Source organism: Mirounga leonina, unplaced genomic scaffold (genome assembly GCF_011800145.1).
Source record: "Mirounga leonina isolate KUSES-001 unplaced genomic scaffold, KU_Mleo_1.0 Mir_268, whole genome shotgun sequence".
In the NCBI taxonomy this organism is placed as follows: Eukaryota; Metazoa; Chordata; class Mammalia; order Carnivora; family Phocidae; genus Mirounga; species Mirounga leonina.
This window is the reverse complement of record NW_023270649.1, coordinates 9,790,684-9,815,451: the sequence shown is the minus strand read 5'-3', so window position 1 is coordinate 9,815,451 and position 24,768 is coordinate 9,790,684. Positions and strand designations below refer to the sequence as shown.

Here is a 24,768-nt window from a genome sequence, read left to right as displayed (position 1 = left end):
TGCCTGGTTAAGGATAAATGTAAAAATGTAACCAGTTTTCCTGCTCTCCCCAAATACGCTATGTTGGGGGAACAACACTCTACCTCAAAATATCCAGATGTAACCTTAATTTAAAAAGTGAATCTATGTGAGGAGAGTTACAAAATTTACCGAGAGAGTTCAAAGAAAATATGAATAAATGAATATATAGCCCATGTAACAGGATGAGAAGACTGAATAGTATAGAAGTATGTGTTTTCTAAATTAGCATACTGATTTATTTTTTTTAAGATTTTAGTTATTCATGGGGGGGCAGAGAGAGAGCAAGAAAGAGTATAAGCAGGGGGAGGGGCAGAGGGAGAGGGAGAAGCAAGGCTCCCCGCTGAGCAGAGATTTTTTTTTTTTCCCCATGTGGTGCTTGATTCTAGGACCCTGGGATCATGACCTAAGCCAAAGGCAGACGCTTAACCGACTGAGCCACCCAGGCACCCCAAATTAGCATACTGATTTAACACAACTCCAAGAGTAATTAAATGAGCTTCTTTGCTAGATATAAATGCATACTGTAAATTAAAAAAAAAATGTCAGTGGACCCTGGTTCAATACTTCCTTTAGAAAGAGATGCATTATTGCATTGTTCTACTTTTGTGTGTGGACACACACATACACACACACACATACACACACAGACACATTTAAAAAATGACAGAAGTGGGAACATGGTGACGCTAGCATGAAAATGCACATATTCATCAGTGGAAACAAAGTGATTATAGAGAAACAATCCTAACCTATTTGAGAAGATAATATATAATAAAGAAAGCATCACAAACTAATGGTCAAGAGACTATTCACCAAAGAGTTAACAAGAATCGACTATCTGTGGGGCAAGTGTGAAATTTAGATTTCACACCACACAAAGAACAAAATGCAAATACTTTTAAGAATTGCAAAAGATAGTGGAGAAATGTTGATAGTTGAATATTGGAGTGGGGAAGGACCCTGTAAGCATAAATCAGAGAGGGAAGCTAAAAGGGATAAGATTATTATAGAATAAGGAAACATGATTATTTCCTTAAGAAAATAAGAAAAGGAACGATGCTAGAATTAAAATTAAAAACTTAATAAAAAATAAGAAAAGGACTAAAATTATTACATTTAACTACATAAAAATATAAAATTTACTTATATACACAACCATATACTATTTCAAGTGGGGTTTCTCTTCGCACTGAATAAATATTTTAACTTTTAGAATTCTATTAATGTTATATATCATATTTAAAGATCAGAGCATAAGAAGCATTTTTCCAATTAATAAAAGAATTCAATGGAAGTAATTGGGATGAAAGCTTCTAGCAGATCAGTAATGGAAGGGAATTTCTTTCCCTGACAAGGAATATCAGTTACCAACCTTTTTAGCAGATATCAGACTTCACTGGAAACTTTGGAATCATTCCCATTTCCATCAGGATCGAAAGAATTAGCTCATGGGCCAATTTTGTATTGGAGGTTCTAGATAAGTCAAAACAATAAGAGGTTTAAGAATTTTTTTTTTAAAAAAAGATAAAGCAGTCTTTATTTGTGAACAATATGATCATCTCCATAGAAAATTCAAGAGAATCTGTAACAAACTTTTAGACTGATAAGAAGGTCTGGCCAACGTGTGTCAGTTCATAACTTCTCTCAGGGCATGAACTGAAACCAGCCTCCCCCCTTGGAGGGCAGGGAGAAACAGACGAGGCAGGCCACTCCGTTGGTAGGTGGCCGTTTTAATAAACAGAGGGAACTTACATACGAGGCTTGTCCTAGGCGGCAGTGAGACAAATGGATCGCCACACCCATCCACCAACTCTTAAAAGTTTATAAAGAGGCCTTAACTGGGTTTAGTCACGTATACTGTGCAGGTGTTCTCACTATCACATCACTGTCTCAAGCCCATGTCCTCAGAGCAAAGGCAAATGGAGGGGCCAAGGGGGGGCGCCAAGGAGCCTCCGGATGCCTGGGTCCAGCTCCTGGATCGATCCATGGTCACGTCTTTTCGATGATGTTCCTCAACGCTGTGTTGAATACAGCATAAACACACTAACGTTTTTAGCATTTCTACTCACAGTAGTGACCAATGAGAAATGTCTCAGAATAAAGTTCTCGTTTATCATAGCAACCAAAACTACAAAATACCTAAGAATAGATTAGCACAAGATGTGAAAAATCTTTTATGGAGCAAATTATAAAACAGCACTGTAGGATGTGAAAGATGATCCAGATATCTGCAGAGATCGCAGGTTCCCAGAAGTAAAAATCAAGAACGTGGCACTTGTGGGCGCCTGAGTGGCTCAGTCGTTAAGCGTCTGCCTTTGGCTCAGGTCATGATCCCAGGGTCCTGGGATCGAGCCCCGAGGCAGGCTCCCTGCTCAGCGAGGAGCCTGCTTCTCCCTCTCCCTCTGGCCCTACCCCCTCTTGTGCTCTCTCTCTCTAATAAATAAATAAAATATTTTTTAAAAAAAAAGAACATGGCACTTGTCTCCAAATTGTAAATGCAATGGAGTTAAAAGAAAAGTCTCAACACGGGTTTCCATGGAATTTGACAAGCTGACCCTAACCCTTGTATAGGAGAAAAAAGAGACCATACTAGTCAGAATTCTCCAGAGAAGCGGGATCAATGGGATACAAAAGCAGATTTATTATGAGGAATTGGGAATTGGCTCCCATGACTGTGGAGGCTGAGAAGTCCTACAATCTGCTGTCTACAAGCTGGAAACCTGGGAGAGCTGGTGGTGTCATTCCAGGGCTGAGAGCCAAGGAGCCGATGGCATCAATCCCAGAGCAAAACCTGGAGAAGACGGATGGATGTTCCAGCTCAAACACGCAGGCAGGAAGGGAACAAATCCTCCCTTCTTCTGCCTTTTGTCCCATTTAGGCCATCAGTGGATTAGATGATGCCCGCCCAGAAATAATGTTTAATCTGGGCACCCCCATGGCTCAGTCAAGTTGACCCCAAGACTAACCATCACCATAGCTAGAACACAGCCAGAGAGCTTGCCCTGCCATATATCAAGATTTATTAAAGAGATACAGTAATGTAGACAGTATGCTATTTAAGTCAAACAAAATAGACCCAGGCATCTATAGAGACTCGATGCGGGACAGAGAAGACCCTACAAATTAGTGTGGGAAGTATGAACTAGTTATCAAATAAGTCTGGAAAAATTAGTTATCCTTCTGGAAAGAAAATTAAGTCACTATCTTACACCTCACAAAAATAAATTCCAGACAGACCATCTAAATGTCAAAAGAAACCATGAAAACTTCTGTGAAAAAATTAAGGAAAATCTCTTTATAATCTTAAAACTTTGGGAGACTCCGTAGACAAGTCCAAGAAAACAAAACCCTTAATTAAGGAAAAGGTAGACAAATATAACTACACTAAAGTTATAAACCTAAACCTTAAACAAAATTTAAAAGACAGGGTGCCTGGGTGGCTCAGATGGTTAAGCGTCTGCCTTCAGCTCAGGTCATGATCCCAGGGTCCTGGGATCGAGTCCCGCATCAGGCTCCCTGCTCCTTGGGAGCCTGCTTCTCCCTCTGCCTCTCTCTCTCTGTCTCTCATGAATAAATAAATAAAAATCTTTAAAAAAAAAAAATTTAAAAGACAAGTCTTAGAAGATACCTGCAATACATATAATCAACAAATGTTAGTACCTAAAATATGTGGAGAAATTTTTATAATGCAGCAAGAAAAAGACAAAGACCCCCAAATGGGCAAAATATATCAAGAAGCAAATTCACAAAAGAGACAACCCGAATGTCAAATAAGCAAAAAGTGGCTCTATTTCTCTAGTTATCGGGAAAAGGCCATCTCATGGCCAACAGATTGGGAAAATGAAGAAAAAGGAACTTTCCTACATTGCTGGGAGAGGTATGACTTGATAAATCATGATGGAATGAAATTTCTCACTCTACCCTTGTGGCTCTGTAACCTAGACAACTCTGACCTGTGCACAGGGAATCACACACCACATTGGCCTTTACGGCATCATTTGTGACGGTGACAAATGGGAGGAGTAAACGCTCATCGACAGAAGAACAGGTAAGTAGATTGTACTGTATTCGGAATATTAGAGAGCAGTTCAAAAGAGGGAGCTAGAGCAACAAGGGTAAGACTCATCAAACAATGAAGGAAAAGGCAAGCTGCTGGATGACACGCATATGACGCCATTTTCACAACTATAGTCTCAACATGGATACACGCACATATGGTGGTAGCGTGCAATGTGTAGAAGATGGGTACGGGATAAGATACAGAGTAAAAATAAAAACATCTTTAGAAAACTTCACTATTCTTATTTACCATAATATAAATTCTGAGCTAAAAACTGTGTTTTTGCTATGCAAACACAATTTCAAATATGTGTGCCTTCCCCTTTCCGGTGCCCAGCTCCAAACAAATTGTAGCTTCTAAGTCTGTCCTGGATTGATATTCTGGGGCCACCAGCGCACGCGGCTTTCCAAACACCAAGGGAACATAAGTGATTAGGAAGCTCTGAGGTTGTCCTCCATCAATGGCCAGAATTCTAACTGGAGAGCTACAAGCTCAACAGTGCATGGAACAAAGCTACTTCTATTCTGTGTGTGTTATGCGCATAAAACATCTTGGACATGGTTAATGCATCGCTTCCATCTGGCCTTTTTCATATTATGTAAAATTGTTATGTCAGCAACAGATGGTGGAGCTAAGTGTTAGGAGATTTTACTTATGCCCAATTATCAGGTTTGCAAATCTGAACATGAAATAGTTCACAGGTCTGTGGAACTGCATGAACTGCTAGATTTTCTCCTGTTGAGCTGCCTTACAAAGTATTAGCTCTTGTCTGTTTCTCCTTTCCTCCTTTCTAACAGACCTTGATTTTGTTCTGACATCCTCATTTGAGCTCCTGAGCTGATTCCTCCACCATGAGTCCAGCGAGCGCTTGGCACTTGTTCTCAGTAAATTGAAGAAGGACTTACAATGGTTGTGTGAGTGAAGTGTTTGTATCTTTTCTCTCTCCCTTGTGTGATTTGACCAAAGAAGATGCTAGATGTGATTTATTCCAGCAGGCATCTAGTGACCACGAGGAAACGTCAGCTTGAGGATGAAGCTAGTGCTGAGCACAATGGAAAGGGGAAGTGGAGAGAGCCAAAGCCTAACATTATTGAGCTGTCGAGTACCTGTCCAATGCCCAATTTCAGGACATGGTGTTTTGTCCGATGAAATATTCCCTTATTGTTCAAGTTTGTGTGAGCTTGGCTTTCTTTTACTCAGAGCCCAAAGCATCCTAACAGGAGATGGAGAAACTCCCATATTTCTTAATTTAGAAGTCTCTTGCTATTAAATGCATGAAATACAATGAAAAGGAACCACAGACATGGGTCAAGAGCATTTGAGCTCCTGCTTCCCCACTTGGAGGTCCCTCCACTGTCATTCACTGAGGAGGCAGGAGCTCCGAAATCCAGCCTAGGACAGCACACTGATTTGTAGGTCTTATATTTGTTTAGTACTTTACGGTTTTTAAAATACTTCCATATATGATTGTTTCATCAACTGTGTGAGGTAAGCTGTTCAGGCATTTTTAAAATCTTTTAAAAAGATTTTGTTTATTTATTTGAGAGAGCAAGCGAGCACGAATGGGCAGAGGGGCACAGGGAGTGGGAGAAGCGGACTCTCCGCTGAGCGGGGAGCCCAGCAACGCGAGGCTTGATCCCAGGACCCCGAGATCATGACCTGAGCCGAAGTCAGACACTTAACTGACTGAGCCGCCCAGGCATCCCTGTGTAGGCATTTTTTAAAAGTAGAATTTCAGGGGAGTTCAGTAATATTATTGAGGGCAAACAAGTAAGAAACAGATCTCCTAAATTTAGGACCATTGCATTTTCTGCTGACTCCTAACAACCGTTCAAATATTACGTATGAATAAGTACAGAAGAACTACCATACCAGCACTCAATCATGTGATGATAAATGTTTTGGAAATTGTAATGGTCAGGATGGGATAGGTTGTGCTACAGTAATAAATTCCCCAAATCTCAGTAGCTTATAACAGCAAAGGACTATTTCTCCTCACTGGGAACAGCTGGGTGAGCAACCCCTCTGGTTGTCCTCACTCCAGGCCCCAGACTGATGGAGCTATCTCTACCTGAATTGTGGCCAGTCATCATGGCAGAGGGAAATGTGCATAGAAAACCACATGCTGACTCTAAAACCTCTGCCTGGAAGTCACACGAGTTGGGTCCACTCGTGTTCCACTGGCCAAAGCAAATTCTATGGCCAAGCCTGCCATTAATGGGGTGGGGAAGGATGACCCTTCCCTAGACAGTGAACACAGGAAACTTCCCATATTTCAAATGATCTTCTGTTCTAATTCTGCATCTGTAGACCCCATAACACTCGGCCTTGAGAATGAACAATACACGGGGCTGTGATGGTCACTCAGGATTCGATGTAACCCATGACTGATGTAGGAAAACGTTTCTCCAAGCGTGTCCACAAGAACACTAGTTGTGCGAAACACCCCTAAAGAATGGTTTGTGTGGTCTCATGATTTGGGAAAATGCTACATCCTGGCCTCTCCCTTGTAACTTGGCAGTAGGTGGTCGTATGTTCAAGTCTCTGAGAAGTCCTGCCAGATGCTTTCCAAATCTATTTCATCATGGAGCTTTTCATTTTTCCCCCCGTAACTTTGTTCTGCATAACACCTACTGTTCCCTGACTACACCTCAGGCCAGGTTGCTGCAGTGAACCTGGGTTTGGGGTCAGGTCTCCGGGGTTTTAGGTCCACTTCTTTTCCCAAAAAGCAGTGAGAACTTGGTACATCATTCATCATTCTCTTTTAATTTCCACATTTGTTACACGGAAATAATATTAGCCTGTAAGCCTCTAGTGAGATCATTAATGTGAAAACATCCTGAATGGTTATAGTGCGCTATGTATGAAAGGACCCAGTCTTGGACAAGCTCATCAAGATCCGTCTTTATCCAAGTCCTGACTCTTCTTTTTGCACTGCTCACGAGCCCATGACTTCGGGCCCATGTCAGAATAGGGATAAACCAACACAGGGGCTTGATCTGAGCTGCTGTTCATCTTTACAGCTGGGCTGTAAGCATTGAGCTCTCCTTCCCCGAGTGGCTAACAGATATGAGCCAGCCATGAAATAATATATAGGAAAGTACTTTATAAACTGTGAAGTGCCATACAGATTCATCAGTTTATGAGTGATACATTCCCCCTTATTATATATTAGTTCTTTTCAAGATTTTGTTAAACAGTAAGTTGCCTTTCAAATGTTACATTTGTTTTCAGGTTGAATAAGGAGTTCTCTTTGGACATTTTGAAACTATACATGCATGTGAGTGCAGGCACATTCTCATCCATTCATTTATTCTCACAGCAAATGCATATTGAGGGGCCATTTCTGTGTATCTATTTTATATACCTGGTTTTATTTCCCTCTAAATTTGAAATGGATTATAAATATCCACAAGGTGCCATAAAAGATAAATAATTGGATGAAAAGGGGAGAAAAACTTAATTAGGGATGGAAGAGATGAAACAGTCCAGAAGCTATTCAGCCCCATCAATAGATTCCGTAATGTCCTGCCCTGCTTTTCTTAGCCTTTGGACACAAGCTTGATTTTGAGCTCTCAAGGCCAACACAAAGACTAAAACACACTCCATTACAGCGTTCCTTCAGGAAAAGCTAGAAAGTGAGTAATAATTTGCTATATTCCAAGTTTTAAATGTTGACAACGAATTTAAATTTGTTCCAAAACTGCAGGCTAAACAAAATATTTGTGAAAGCTGGATCTAGCCTACGGACCTCAAGTTTGCAATCTCAAATGCATTCACTGCGGGAGGGTAGCTTTCATTCAGGGAGAGGTGAGGATGCTGGGGGATGGGCATGCTATGGACTGACTGTGTCCTCCTCAAATTCACACGTTGAAGCCCTGATCCCCAGTGTGCCTGTTTTTGGATATAGGGCTTTCAGAAGGTAATTAAAGTTAAATGAGGTCATAAGGGTAGAGTCCTAATGCCATGGGATTGGTGGCTTTTTAAGGAGAGGAAGGTCACCGTCCACCCACGCGAAGGCACCAAAGAAAGGCCACATGAGGACACAAAGGGGAGGGGGCCATCAACAAACCAGGAAGAGCACAATTACCAGAACCTGACGATGCTGGCACCCTGATCTAGGACTTCCAGCTTCCAGAACCGTGAGAACATCTATTTTGCTTGTTCAAGCCAGCCAATCTATAGCACTTTGTTATGGCAGCCAGAGCCGACTACCGCAGGGAGCTCAAATTTCCTGGCCCCTGTGAAGGATGGGCTGCTGAGCTCAGGACAGCCACACTAATGACATGTTCACCTCTTCACTATTCTCCAGATAGGTTTTGGCAGGAAATGAAGAGAGGAAAAGACTTAGGAGGAGTCTTCAATTTGAGGCTGGGATCCCGGATGAAGTGACACAGGGCTGGTCAAGATGAGCAGCAATGAGCTCCCGGATTCCAGAAGACACAAGGCATTGAGGCTCGTGTCTCTAACGTATCTGCAGCAAAAGGTGTATTTTGTGGTTGGCATAAACTCTAAGAACCTTAGCGACCTGTGTTTTTGGGTAATAGCCTTTAAATAGCCCAATTTCCAGGCATGTCCTTCTCGTCGTTTCAGGCAAGCAGATTCTGTAAGTGATCTATGAGAGAAATGTTGTGATCTGAGAGAGAGAGATCCGCCAGAGAGAAAAGCGATAGTAGTTCTGTAATTGCTAATGGGGAGGCTTAGGGCTCCTGCCTCTCTCCTTCTATTTGCATCTCCCCAAGTGGATATAAAGGAAAGCCCTCGAGCCCTCTGACAGGGAACATGTCTCTTTTTGTGAGCAATGTCCCACCTGATTCTTAAGCTACTTGGAGAGCATAATACACTATCTGGTCAGTTTGCGCATTTGGGACTAAATCCTTTCTGAGAACCCCGGAAGAGTTGCTTTCAGATGAGTTCCATTGAGGATACAATTAGAACTTGATAATGAATGAAAATTAGTCCATGCAAAATAAAGATATCATTCGGGAGGCTTCTAACACACTTCCACATTGTATGACTGGACTTTTCATACTTAAGTGAACTTACCCCAACCTATACTCCTAGGTCTTCTCCTTCCTCTCTCCCCCCTTCACTTTTGGCTACTCATGGAGCTTTTCAGATACACCTGCAAGTATTACCAAATATGTTCCCAGATATGGGGAGACAGCATGTCGTATTTAAAAGCATGAACTCTAGAGCTAGGCTTTTGGGTTCAAAGCCCAGCGATGACAGTTCCTGTTACTTTGGGCAAATTACTTAATATCTTTGTGGTTTAATTTCTTGACCTGCAAAGTGGAGATGGCATTAATAGGACTTACCTTGCAAGGATGCTGTGAAGACAAAATGAGTTAATACCTGTAAAACTTTTGGAACGTTACTCAGTGGATAAGTCCTATGTACTTATTAAATAAAATGCCTCTATGTCTTTGTATGCACTTTTCTTTCTGCTTAGATGCTTATTCTCCACTTCGTCAGCCCCCACCCTACTCCTATGGCTCTTTTTTAAAACAGATTTATTGAGACATAATTGGCATGCACATATTGAAAGTTTTGACATATGCGTGCATTCATGAACACATCACCATAATCAAGGTAATGAACATATCCATCATCCCCTAAAGGTTTCTCATGCCCCTTATAATTCCTTTCTAGCAACTGCTAGCCTGCTTCCTGTCACTAAAGATTTGTTTGAATGATCTAGAGTTTTATAAAAATGCAAAAGTAACATATAGCCTTGGGTGTCTGGCTTCTTTCACTTAGGGTAACTGAGCTTCATCCATGTTGTACTATGTATCAGTAGTTAGTTGTTCTTTATTGCTAAGCAGTATTCCATTGTATGGATATACCACAACTTATCAATTACCTGTTGTCTACTTTGTAACAATCGCTTTTCTAGCGCCTTGAACAGGGCCTGGCACAGAGTAAATACTCAATAAATAATTTAAAACAAATGAACACAAGAACGTCCTTGAAGCTCAAGTTATTGCCGAAATGAGTATTATGCAACTATGATACGCCATGTTTTCAAAGAATATTTGATCAAATGTAAGAACGCAGATTGCTGATAAGATAGGAGGCAAAAAAGGGCAAAGCCTCAGAGTGCATAAAGGCAGAGTATGCATGGAGAAGGATTCTAATAAGAAACAATGGATATGTTTTTGACTTTACATTTAATGCTTTCCTTATTTTCCAAATTTTTGACAATGAAGAGATAAAATGTTTTTATTTTCAAAAGTGTAATCATAAAGAATAACCTGCTTACATGTTCCTTCCTCCATGAAGCCTTTGTCATCTCTCCAAGGCAGGATCAATTATTTCTTCTGTAAAGGCAATAAATCTCAACGGCTTATAAGATCTTCTCATTCTTGGGTCTACAGGTCGGCTAGGTGGGGCGCTTTGCTTCGGGGGGGGTTGACTGGGTTGCTCTCATTCTTGGCCTATGACCTTCTCATGATAGGGCCTTCTCCTGGAAGAAGTAAGTGCAAACACACGATGCCTCTCGGAGCTGAGGTTCAGAACTGGCCCAGAGTCCTTCACATTGACATTCCATGGCCAAAATGAGACACACAGCCAAGTTCACATCAGTGGGGCTGAGAGTAATCCTTCCCATGAAGATGAGAAGGATAGGAGACTAAGAACTTGCTGAACAGCAATTTCATCTGCCACATAATAGGAGACAAAACACTGCTTTCAGGGTCTTTTGAACCTGGCTTTGGAAGTTCACTTGACCACTTAAGAGCCATGTGTTTTAGGGGAATTTATTTAGTTCCTCTTTTGTTAACTGGACCTAATAAAAAATGCCTGGAAGAGAGGGGTGGTGAGCTTTCAGTATGATGAGTCGGGGGTGACCACAGAGGTGCACCAGCCAGAGCTCCTTCTAGACAACCTGCTGCCAGGAACTGAAGTGTTTCATAGCACTGGCCGCTGCCCTCTGGGTCCTCCACGCGTGTGTACTGAGGCCACGCTCCCCCTAGGCTGCAGGCCGCCAGCAATGAAGCACGGCCGAGAAACTCTTTCAGGCCCGTGGCTGGAGGATGAGGGACACCTGTGAGAGGACACTTGGACTCAAAGATGGCCCATCAATCCGCAAACATTCCTGCCTGCACTGCAATGCCACCTGAGGTCTTCCTCCTCGATCCCCCTCCTCCCCCTCCTCCTCCCTCCCCTTTCTGTGTGCCAGACCCACACTGCAGTGGAGAGACCCCCTGCCTGCTTCTGATTCCTCCCCTGGGTGGGGGGAGGCCTCCCCCCAGGACGGCTCTGCCACGTTCACTCCTCATTTCGTCTTGCCCTTTGTTTCTTGGTGGATCCAGACTGAGATGCTCTCCGGTGCCTAAGGACAAGTAGGAAGTCAATATGTTTTGTTTCTCAATGACTGTTTCTTCTGCTTACTGTCAAGATCTTTGGCATGGATCTCATCTACAGCCACCATCACTTACTTCAGATAGTTGTGTTTTAATTGTGGGAAAACACGTAGGATAGAAAATCTGCAATTTTAACCATTTTTAAGTGTAAAATTCAGTAACATTAATTGCATTCACTAAGTTGTACAACCGTCACTGTCGGTGGTTTCTAAAACTTTTCCATCGCCCCAGAGACTCTGTAACCATGAAGCGCTAACTCCCCATTTCCCCTCCCCCAGTCCCTGGAAACCTCTCCTCTACTTCGAGTCTCAGAGAGCTGTTTTTATTACCTATCTCCCTGCTTAACTGAACTCAGAGGAATGTTATTCTGCAATAGGTATTTGTATTGTATGTGGCGTACTAAATCTTGACTGCAGTGGAATGAGAAATATAAACAGGCATGGTTCCCACAGCTTTCTTCACTTGAACGTAATTTTGGTTGAAGTTACCAGCTCTCAACATTTTTGCTTCATAGTGAAACTTGGAAGTAAAAAGGGGAGGATGTGATGCTCATTATAGTTGAAGTTCTAGGTCTCATCCTTCCCTCCTTGTGCCCTCTTTCTCTCCTCAACTGCATTTTCTAGAAACTCTGGCACCCAGCTAAGCAGAATGGTCAAACATAGCTCAACAGATAATTCTGTGACAAAGTTGTACAAGAATACAAAGCCTCCTCCTTCTCCCCATCAGCATGGAAAAGTTAACATGATGTGCCGTAGAGGTTTCGTCAAGAAGGGTCTTTCCTCGATCTGGCATTTGACCTTGTTTCTGCTCAAATGAAATAAACTGGCTGATACATTTGAGTAGAAATGTGCATAGGTCTTCCTAATTAAAAGGACCCTGGATCACTTCTGTTACCTTCTGAGAAAATCAACAGTGCAACAGCTAGGAACACGTTAGAGTTTAGACCCTGGACAGATGGGTTCCCAGGCCTAACGAAGGTATCTGAGAGCAAGCAGTATGGACAGCCAGCCTGGAGTTGGGGGCGTTGAAGTCAATCACTACCTCCAACTGAGTGGAGGGATTTGGAGTTACCTTTCTGACAAGGTAACGATTTAGAGCAGAGTTCTTCAACCTGAGCACTATTGGTATTTGGGGCTGGGTCTTTGTTGGTGATGGGAGCTGTCATGTGCATTGTAGGAAGTTTCTGGTAGCAGCCCTGACCGCCATACTCTAGATGCCAGTGTCCCTCCATTTGCCCTTCAACTGAGGACAACCACAAATATCCCCTAGACGTTGTCAAAGGTCCCAGGGGGATGGGAGATGGGACAAAACCACACCCAGCTGAGCATCATTTAGATAAAGATGGCCACGAATGAATCTTACCATTGCATTCTGCCTGTGTTTCTGCATTATGAATGTGGAGCTACTGTTTTTCCAGGTGTTTCTTTTAAAGCTTTTCTGTTTGGATTTCTGTGCCAGAATGAGGAAACGGAAGGAATGCTTTTGAGGATCTCTTATCCTCTCATATCCTTCCTTCCTTCTTACACCTGCTTGGGCTTTTTTTTTTTTCTTTCCTCTTCCTACCGAGAAGTAACTATTGTCTTACCGAATTGATTTAGGCTTGCAGCTTACTCTATTTTCCTACTACACTAACTCAATAGATGTACACTTTTCCGTAACAATTAACAAAAAATGCTTTTTGACAGGTGGTTTATACTAGCTGGACATCATTTTAAAAAGCATTTCAAGGGATTTCGTTTGACGAAGCATCACAAAACACTTCATTTTCGGAGCTTCACAAAAGTTCTAAAGGTGTGTTAAATCCTCTTTCAGGCAAAGGACTGTTAGGCGGAAGCCCCCAGGCCTTCTGCTTCCTTGAGGACTCTCTGTGACCTGAGGGAAAAGCAGTAACTCTCTCCATAAGCATTCTCTCAGCCCAAGCCCACCAGGGAGCTAAAGCGTAATTAATGTTTGTAAAACATTTTTGAGATGGAAAACACCATTAACTCAAACCACTGCTATGAAAAGTGTTATTTTCAAAACCTCACCGACACACTAGCATCTGTCTTAACTAGTCCTGAGGGAGACAGAAAAGGCTAGAAGTACCAAAGTGTGACAGAGATGGAGGTCCTAACAGGACTCCTGGCGCCAGCCAAGGTGGTGCTTGAGATAATGATATATTCCTAGCTGGCATGCTGAGTACAATCCTGCTCTCCAGAGCAGTCTTGAGCAACTAATTATTTATGTGAGTGAATAATGGAAATGCTTCTCTTTGTTTTACGCCTCCGATGTTGCTGAAACAAGAAATCAACACTGTTCCCAATCCAGAGTGAGAATCAGGAGACAGAATTAGCCAGCTGGTGAGGGTGAATCTGCTGAGAAATTCAGACCCTGGTCAGAGGTCATAAGGGCCCCAGGGATGTCCAAAACATGGGGTTTCGAGGCTCAGCAGTCCTCGTGACATCCCCTTAGGGCATGGCCCTCTTCCCAGTCAGGTAGAAAAGCAGGGAGTGGATATCCGTTTTACCGACATGGACTGTGGCAGAGAGACCATGTATTTGAGGAGCTTGGAATTCATAAAACCCAAAGGCAAAGCAAAGCTGAACTGAAGACATGTCCCTTCCTCTGAGCTGACCTGGTTTGGGTGGCAGAATGACCTAGAACCTGGCCCTTGCTTCAGCCTCTGCAGTCTGGCACCCTTGTGCTGCACACAATCTGTGTGGCCAAGTGCTGGGCCTTGGGACACCGAGCACCGCAGGACAGAGGTGCGCCTCTGGGCTGGATCACTTTAAAATGCCTCAGAAGGAATGTGGAAGCTGCTGGAACACCTATCAAGGACCTCTACCAGATCGTGGCATCTTGCTCCTCCCTCCCTGTCCAAACCAGGTCCAAACATGGGAGTAAGTCCGCCCCAATTCGCCACTCTGTGCTGGCTGGAGACTTGTCCCGACTGCTTTCAAACTGCCAAATCCTTAACAAATGGCCTGAATGATGAGAGGGGAACTTGAATAAACTTGTAAAAAGTCATATTTGTTTGCAAGTCTGTTCTCACGTTCTCAAAGTAAACACTTCGATGTATTGTATCCTTTAATATTGGTGGGGGGGAGAGTCATGAATACGTTTCTTGGGAATTTCTACTTAGTAGTAGGCTTGAAGTCCTACCGTCACTGATCTTTCATTCCCATGCTGGTAATAGAGAACGATTTTTCATTAAATCATGGTCCCCGTGGTATTACTACAGGAGCCACTGGATTTTAAATTGGAGAGTCCCTCACCAGATACGGATGCGCCGTACTGTGGAACTGAATATGTTGGGCAAAGACCCACAAATTAGGTCACTTTGTTCTCTTTCAAAGAGCACCAACTGCATTTCAAATGTAAGCCAAGCTCCTCCCCATGATACACAAGGCCTTGCACATCCTTGGGCCACTCTCCCCCTCACGCACTGCCCGCGCTACCCTCCATCCACATTGCCTCTTTCTGTCCTCTCCGCACGTCCGCTTGCATTTGCTCCTCCTAGAATGCTCACCCAACTGGCTCTTTCTTTTCATTGCTTTAGCTCTCCTCAGAGAGGACTTCCCTGACTGCTCAAACTAAAGAAGTCCCTTTCCCCAATTAGTATCACCTTACCTTGTTTTTACAGCACCTACTACTCTGATTAAAGTATGTCTTCACTTGTTTATTATTATATCCAGGGTGTCCATTTACTGTATTGTCCAAACTGAGACACCCTTGAGAGTGAGAGCCTTTAATAAGTACGCTGGGACAACGAAGTGCTGAAATAACAGGGCCCAGGATGTATGGATCACTAAAATTGTAACATACAAGAAAATGGAATCTTCCTTAAGGCATGGATGTTGTCCAGCTTCTTCACTGTTGATTCCCGGGGCGTGGAAGTGTACTTACCAGTAGGTGTTGAATGAAGGACTTCGATGTGCACAGATTTACATGTTTAATGTTTCCTTGTCATTTTTGCAATTTTCTAAATATTAAAATATGTGCATATATATTTACAATTTTAGGAGAAAGAAATCTTCCCCAAATTGTATCAACTGTATGGTAACCATGTAAAATGGATTAATATGGATGATGACTGATAAACACTTATAATTTTCCTTGGTCCTTTATGTGTTTCAGTGGTGGTGTAATGGTTGGCTTTTTCCTTCTTTTTCCACCTCTTATCTCTGTGACAATATGGTCTGTAAAATGTTCAAAAACTAGAAGGAAAAAAATGGGAAGATGAAAGAATGTTTCCTTAAATAGCATATTGGACCCTGAGCCACATCTCCAGCTTTTTTGGCTTACCTGTTTTATGAATTCCAAGCTCCTCAAACACATCTGTCCAGAACCATGGGGGCCCTTGCCACAATCCAGGCCAATAAAATGGTGGTCCACTCCTTGCCCTTCTACCTATGACTTAATTCCAGTAAAAGTTAGTTAAGCATACTGTTACATCGATGACAGAACCTGAATCACACTCACATCCGTGTGGCAGGAAGTCTGGGAAATGGAGTTTTTAGCATTCTTGCCTTCACACACTAGAAGGAAGAATGGTGGTTGAATGGGCTGATCCATAATCATCCAAACTATCAAGAAGCATTCATTTACTTAAAAAAATACCGAGTGCCTACTATGTGCATGGCCTGGGGTGAAGGCATCTTGTCAAGTTTGTTCATCCTTGTTTAATTTTCTTTCTCCATCATTATCGTCATCCACTGTTGCAGATTAAACCTTTTACTTCTCTTTTTCTATGGAATTGTACCTACCGGGTCTTGCTCTGACATTATGTTCAATGGTGTTGAAATGCAGACAACAATGGCTGTAAATGGATCTCAGAACTGTTGTATCAGAGGAGAACAGAAGTTCACAGGGATCCCACTTGGCTGAACCAAAATTCAGACTACGTTGCTTCCCTTCACAGGAGACATTTGTAGCTGGGGGTTTAGGACAGACACCTGGGGCCAAGAATTTTATACTGAATATATGAACAAAAAAGCAAAGTGCATGATGAATAATCTGGCCAATTGGAAGTGCATTTCCTGAGCTATATTGATTTGAACAAGTACTTGCCTTACTGCTTTTTAATCGGTCTCAGGTTTTCAAACCAAGAAAACAGGATAATGGAAAGAGCACATCACAACTAGATAGCTGTGTGACCTTGATTAACCTCTCTGCACTCAGGGCTCTCTCATTCATGGTGGTGTTGGGCTAAATGATCATCAAATTCTTATTCAGCTCTCATTTTCTATGTGTCAATGATATAAGCTAAATAATAATTCAATAACTGAATATTTAGATAAGAGATATTCAAGTTCCCCATTAACCTCTATCATGTTTCACGTATTTTCCTAACATATCATCTAATGCCTATTCATACCAGGAGGGGGAGAGTACAGATGTTTTTTGCCCACAATATGTACACCAATATTCCTCTTCCTTGGTTCCCCCAATCCTTTAACTAAGAATTGGGTTTATAGCCTAGTTTTCTTTAGGAATAACCACATTTCATATGAAGTCTATCTGTATTCATGGCTCCAAGATATTAACATATTTCATAAACGTGGGCCTAAGATTCCTGGTGCAAATGTCATTATGGAGAAATTAAACAAATGGATATAAGAAAATATGATTGTGAATAATATTTAATAGCCATTGAACATTAAAATTCTTTTAACAAATTATACAGCTAATCAAAAAAAGCATTCCATTTCTTTCATTTCCATAGACACCAACGTTGAAAGAGATGCTATCATCTCTTCACTGGACATGTGCAGAATCCAGTGGTCTTTACTGTTGTTAGGAACACCATCATCTCTTCTCAGAATATCTAAAAAATGTGAAGAGAAATAATATGTTGTAGATACGTGACATCTTACCTGGATACCTGCAAAATCTCACGGTAACTGACATGGTTAAGGACACACCACTCCTTGTCTAGACTAAAATATCCCAAGGCCACCAACATGGTAAGGGCCAGATCACCTCTTACCTAGATACATGTAAAATTCAAAGGTCAGCACTACAGATCAGACAGAATCACCATCTGCCTGCATACCAGTAAAAGCCCCATGGTCACTAACGTATTCAGACAAATACCATCTCTTACTTGAATACCTAGAAAGGTGCAGGATCAAGATCATGGTAGGGACATGTCATCTCTTGCTTGGATAACTGCAAAATCCCAAGGTCATTATCTTGATTAGGGACACCATCATCTCTTACCCGGACATCTACAAATTTCCAAGAAAAACACCTTAGTTAGAGACACCTTCATAGTGTGACAGGATATCTGCAAAATTTCCCTGATCACTGCTTACAACTTACAAATACTCACAAATAAATCATGGTCACTAGGTTGGCTTCAGAATACCAACATGGTCTACCTGGATATGTGCAAAATCTCATGAGCTCTAACTCTGGTACAAACACCACTATCTTGTACTTAGTGCAAACAAAATTTTGCCTTCAATACCAAACGGAGGTTCTCAATAATCTCTTAACTGGAATCTACAATGGTGTTTAATGATAATTCCATAACCTGGACACCTGAAAATCTAATGAGCAGTGCAGACTTAAAAGGTACTGTAAAATCTACCCAGCTACTTGCAAAAATCCAGGGACAAGACCTTGAATAGAGACATTTTCTCCTCCTGAGTGGGTATCTGCAAAAATACAAATCAAGAGATGATGGTTCAACTAATCATAGCATTCATTTATTCATTCATTTGATTTTATTTTCTCACTAGTTCACAAGTTCAAGTTATTCATTCATTCATATGGAATACATTTTTCTCATTTTATGCATTTTGAGCAAGATTTTTTTCACAGGCAGCTATTGGAAACTGAAAATATTATTATACGACTTGAATAGGTTATTTCACCCTGGGATTGTTTTTGAATCCCCTTATATATTTTTAAATTTTAATTCCAGTAAACATACAGTGTTATACTAGTTTCAGGTGTACAATATAGTGATTCAACAACTCCATGCATCACCCCGTGCTCATCATGACCATAGTATTTAATTTGGGATTTCTCTGGTATATTTTCTCGAAGGCCTTCCATCATCTCTTGAGTGGATTCTATAAAAATTCATTGCAAAAACTGTGTTAGGAATACATGTATTACCTGCAAAATCCCATCAAATTTATGAGGCCTATCAAATCTACCTGGAAACTTGCAGAAGTTCAAGGTCAACTCCCTAGTTAGAGACACAATACTGTTGACAAGATAACTGTAAGAAGCCATGGTCAATAAAGAGGCAATGGGCAAAATACTAACTTACCTGGATACTTATGTAATCTCTGACACACTGATATTATACAAACAGTATATCTAAACTTGAAAATAATAAGGACTAACGCTTACTAGCATCATCGACAGTATCATTTCTTACCTGAACACCTGCAAAAAAACACAGCAACACAAGGTTAGGAATACCATCCATACTTACTCAGATATCTGAATATTAGATGGTCTATAGCATGGAAAAGGCTATCATCATCACTTACCTGGATACAAACAAAATCCCTTTAATGATTATTATCAGGATTACCATGGTAACCTGAAGAAAACATTCTGACAGATGTGTCATGACACACCTTTATTACCTTGTAACTGGCATCACTGCAGGACTCATTGAACCTTTTTTTTAAAGATTTTATTATTTATTTATATGACACAGAGAGACACAGCGAGAGAGGGAACACAAGCAGGGGGAGTAGGAGAGGGAGAAGCAGGCTTCCCGCCGAGCAGGGAGCCCAATGTGGGGCTCGATCCCAGCACCCTGGGATCATGACCCGAGCCGAAGGCAGTCGCCCAACCAATTGAGCCACCCAGGTGCCCCAATCTTTTCTTTTTTTTAAAGATTTTATTTATTTGTCAGAGAGAGAGAGAGTGAGCACAAGCAGGGGGAGCGGCAGAGGGAGAGGGAGAAGCAGACTCCCCACCAAGCAGGGAGCCCGATGCGGGGCTCCATCCCAGGACCTGAGCCGAAGGCAGATGCTTAACCGACGAGCCACCCACGCGTCCCAAAACTCATTAAATCTACCTAGGATCTTAGGTAGGCCTACCTCATAGTTAGAGATGCCATTATCTCTTGAATGCTCACCTGCAAGCAAACAAACAAACACAAACACAAAAACAAACAACAAAAAAACCCAAACCACGGTACTACTGTAATTTGCACCTTCATAATAATTACATGGATATCTGCAAATTGCTCAACACTTACAGGGTTAAACATAATTTTTTCTAAAATATAAAATAGTAGGATAACATGGTTTCTACAACTGGTAAAACATTATCATTTCTTACCTGAATTCACATACTGACATAAGTGAAGACTGGACGGTCTGTGATGTGATGAAGTTGTGTATCATTGCTTACCTGGATACCAGAAATGTCTCCTGTTAATAACCATTAGGTTCACCATGACCTTGGGACATGAACCTGAAAAACACATTATGATATATGTATAAAAGAACACAACTTGTTCTACCAGGACATCTGCAAATAATCTTTATGACTTTCATCATTGTAAAACATCAACTGTACCAGAATCCTTGTAGTACTCCAAAGTCAAGATCACAGTCAGGTGAGACAACAGTTGAAAACAGGACACCTGCAAAATTTCCATGGTCACTACTGTGGCAGGAAACATCATCCTAATTGCCTAGATATGATATTAGTCAACACTCATAGGGATAAACAAAAATTTTCTCTGAAACACAGAAAATGAAAACTCATGGTTTCTATATGGGCAGGGGATCTATATAATTTCCTACCTGAATGCCCCTGAAGAAATCATGACAACAAGTGTTAGGGCCACCGTCATCACTCACCTAGCTATCTGGAGATCGGACGGCCTGTGCTGTGTGGTTTAGGCCCACATCCTCCCTTACCTGCATACCAGCAATGTCCTTGCCCCCATTAATGACCCATGTTAGGCTCATTGTGATCTCTTGATAGGGGTCTGAAAAAAATGTTATGAAACATGTTTAAGAACACAACTTTTTCTACCAGGATACCTGCAAATAACCTTGGTCACTTCATCATTATGAGACATATCAACTCTGGATACTTAACAGTACTACCTGGATACTTACAATACTCCCAGGTCAACACCAATGTCAAAAAATCATCATTTCGTGACTGGACACCTCTAAAAATCATATGGGTAGTACTGTGGTGGGGAAAACCATGATAAATATCTGTATACCTATGATCTCTTAATATGCATAGTGTTAAACATATATTTTATCTAAAATGTAAAAAGTAAAAATTTATAGTCTCTAGAATTGGTAAGGATTCTTCTTACCTGAATCCCTGCAACAAAATCCTCGTAACAAGAAGTGTCAGCACACGTTACCACTTAGCCTAGCGCATCACTTACCTCAATACCAGCAATGCTGCTCCCCCCATTCATTGCTCTGGATAGGCTCGTGTGCTCTCTCTGCATGTCCTGGAAAACATATTGTGGTTTATGTGTTTGGTACATGTCTCATTCTACCTGTGCACCTGTCAATTCCCTTGTCACTTGTATCATGTGGGGCCCCATAAACATTACCTGGACACTTCCAGAACTCTGAGGTTAAACCCTAGTAAGGTTTGCCTTCCTCTGTTGACGCCATACCTGTAAACACCCCACAGTAATAATGCAGTTAGAACAATATGATAAAGGACCTGGATATTTCCTATTTGTCTGCCATGAGGAGTGAGAAACACACTTGATCTCCATAAAAGAAAACAACAAAAACTACTACTTGCTAGTATTATCAGGGTCCAATTACTGGAACTTACACTTGCCAAAAACAAGGGAAGTAGGAACATCTATAATGAGTTAATATCACACCACGTATATACCTGCGTACTATCCAAGACCTGAGAGGGATACCTGCAAAAATGTATGGTAACACGAGTGGAGGGCCACCATCATCACTTCTGCGTACGAAGATCATATGACCTGTGCCCTGGTGGAGGCCCACGTCATCACTTACCTCGGTCTCTGATATGTGCACGTCACTACCTACCACTGATAGGCTCGCAGTGAGGTCTTCATGTGAACCTGAAAAAAAATTGTGGAAAAAGTGTTTGGTCCATGTCTCATTCTAGTGGGACACCAGCAAATTTCTTGGTCAACTGTATCATTTGGAGATTCATCAATGTTACCTGGGTAATTGCAGAACCCTGAGGTTATACCCTAAGAAGAGATAGCTTCCTCTCTTGAAGGGATACCTGCAAGAATCCCATGGTCAATAATGTGGTGATGGACAATACGATAAATTACCTGGATCTCTGCCTATCCACCACTCTGGGTGAATAAAATACACAATTTCTGAATAAGAATACAGTAAAATCTCATACTTACCAGTACTACTTGGGTCAATTCCTAAACTGCATACATGCCAAAAACATAGTTAATATAGTCTTAAAAGCCTCATTCACATATGAAAAACAAGCAGCTCTCTAATAAGGTAATGCCACATAGTCTCATACCTGTATACTAGGAAAGGCCTTCACGGGACACTTGCAAAACAACCAGGTGACACTGTGTTAGGGAAGCCATACTCACTCACTCAGATATCTGAAGATCAGACGGTCTGTATTGAGGTAAGACATACTTTATCACTTACTTGGTTACCAGTAAGGTCCTGTTAACGGCCATTGTCAGGTTCACCATGATCTCACGACTGCTGGAACCTGAGGACATGATGGACGAGTGTGTTGAAGGACAAAACTTGTTTTATCTACAAAAATTAAAAAAAAAAATCCTGCAAATAATCTTGATCACTTCTATCACTGCAGGAACCACCAAGACTACTGGGATCCTGGCAGAGTTTAAAGGTAAACACGATTGTTACAGAAATCATCATCTCTTTCCTGACTACCTAGAGAAATCTCGTTGTAAATACCGTGGTGTGGAACAGATGAGTAAGTTACTGGGACACCTACCTACCCCACAATCACTACTAAAGTTAAATATACAGTATATCTAAACTCTAAAATAATAAAGACTAATGCTTACTAGCATTTGTTGGGACAATATCATAACTGAGTAACAGCAAAAGAAAAAAACAACAACATGGAAACACAAATTTAAGAACCCCATTGACTCTAAGATCTAAAGATCAGATGGTCTGTAGGGTGCTTAAGGCACACAGCATCACTTACCTGATACAAGCAGTGTCCCTTTAATGATCATGAGGAGGTTCACCGTGATCTCTTGACAGGAACCTGGAAAACACATTGTGGCAAATATGTCTATAGTCACACCTTCTATACCTGGACCCTGAAAATAACCTTGTTCACTGCCATCACTGCAGAACCCATCAACTCTCCCTGGAACCTTGCAATACTCTAAGATCTGTGTCGTTGCTACAGACATCATCATCTCTTGATTGCTCTCCTGAAAAATACCAAGGTTATTACCGTTACTCACAGCTCAGTCATAATTATGTGGATATCTGTACACTGCTCAACAATCACATGGTCAAACATAATTTTCTCTAACATGTAAAACTGTAGGATAATATGGTTGCTAGAATTTATAAGGCTTCTATAGCTTCTTACCTGACTACCTGCAAAAAAGTCATGATAACAAGAAATGTGAGGAACATATCATCTACATAAACATCTGAATGGTAGTCGGGCTGCACTGTAGGCCCACAGCATCACCCACCTCCATACAACAATGTCTGATGTTAACTATCATTGATAGGTTTACTGTAACGTATTGACATGAATCTGAAAAACATACTGTAGTAAATGTCTCATTTTACCTCCACACCTTCAAATTCCCTTGGTCACTTGTATCATTTTGGGATCCATCAATAGTACCTGGATACTTGCAGAACGCCAAGGTCAAACCCTAAGAAGAGACACCTTCCTCTCTTGAAGGGTACCTGCAATAACCCCTTCGTCAATAACACTGTGAAGGACGATATAGTAAGTTACGTGAATACCTACATACCCATTTTTCATTAGTATCAAATACGTATTATCTAAAGAACAGACAAATCTCACTCTTATTAGTATTACTAGGGACAAATTACTTTCTTAACTATATAATGACAAAAACTAGGTAAATGTAAGAGTCTCAGACACATTCATTTTGTAGATACTGAGATTGAGAAGGTCTCTAATGAGTGACTGTCACGTCATCTCCTACTTGTACACTAGCAAAGGACTTAAGAGGATACCTGCAAAAACACATGGTAACCCTGTGTTGAGAGACCCCATCCTCACTTACCTAGGTATGTGAAGATCAAATGATCTGTATTGGGGTAAGACCCACTTTATCACATACCTGCTTACTCTCGAGGTCCAACTCACAACTGTGGTTAGGTTCACTATGACATCATGGTTTCTAGAAACTTTCAAAAACAAGCATTTAGGGGCTGAATGACACAGTTTGTCTTACTTGTAAGAATCAAAAACGAAACAAAAAAAGGTACCAGCAAATCATTTTATAGTCTCATCATTAAGGGAACCACCAACACTACCTGGATCTTTCAAAACTTCAACGTCAACATCAGTGCTAAGAGACAAACCATCTCCAAGCACTTGTAGAAATCTCCTGGTCAATACTGTGGTATGGAACAGGAGGGTGACTTAGGGGCATGCCTTCATACCCTTCTCTTATCACTCAGGTTAAGCACACATGATACATAAACTCTAAAAAACATTAGGGCTATACTTGGGACAATATCATTTCTTACCTGAATACCTGCATAAAAACAAACAGAAAAGTTAGGAACACTGTCCATCCTTCCCTACATATCTGAAGATCAGATTGTGTTTAGGGTGCTAAAGGCCCACGTCATTACTTAACTAGACACAAGCAAAGTCTTGTTATTGATCCTTAGGATATTTATCATGAATTTTGGTAAGAACTTGACAAACACATTGTAAAAAAGGTCTCTATAGATACACCTTTGCTGCTAGGAGATGGCAAGTGGCCTTGTTCACTACCATCACTGCAGGACCCAGCACCTAACTCTACCTGGATTCCTCCAATGTCTAGGCCATTGCCAGAAACACCATCATCTCTTCCCTGCTCACCTGCAAAGAGACCCTGGTTACTACTGTGCTGCACAAGTCCATCACCATTATGTGGATACCCACAAGTGGCTCAGTACTCACATGGTTAAAAATAAATTTTCTCAAAAATATAAAACAGTAGGGTAACATGACTGCTAGAATTGATTAAAAACACTATCATTACTTACCTGAAAACCTGAAATAAATCACATAGTAAAACTAGTTTAGCCCATCATTATCACTTAACTAGGTATGTGAATGTCAGCTGGTCTCATGTGGTGAAGGTATACAACATCACTTATC

At 41.3% G+C, this 24,768-nt stretch overlaps 2 long non-coding RNA genes across 3 annotated transcripts; both read right to left on the bottom strand.

Moving 5' to 3' along the window:
• Positions 1-17,050: 17,050 nt before the first annotated feature.
• LOC118026660 lies at positions 17,051-19,114 on the bottom strand. 2 transcript variants are annotated; one of them, XR_004683644.1, is made up of 2 exons: positions 17,531-19,114; positions 17,051-17,251 (listed from the first exon to the last, which is right to left on the bottom strand). It is a non-coding gene; the product is annotated as an uncharacterized LOC118026660 (long non-coding RNA). The 2 variants fall into 2 exon arrangements; XR_004683643.1 differs by having other exon boundaries at positions 17,539-19,114.
• Positions 19,115-19,789: 675 nt separating this feature from the next.
• On the bottom strand, positions 19,790-22,118 carry LOC118026659. Its single transcript, XR_004683642.1, has 4 exons — positions 21,595-22,118; positions 20,993-21,490; positions 19,981-20,887; positions 19,790-19,875 (listed from the first exon to the last, which is right to left on the bottom strand). It is a non-coding gene; the product is annotated as an uncharacterized LOC118026659 (long non-coding RNA).
• Positions 22,119-24,768: the final 2,650 nt, after the last annotated feature.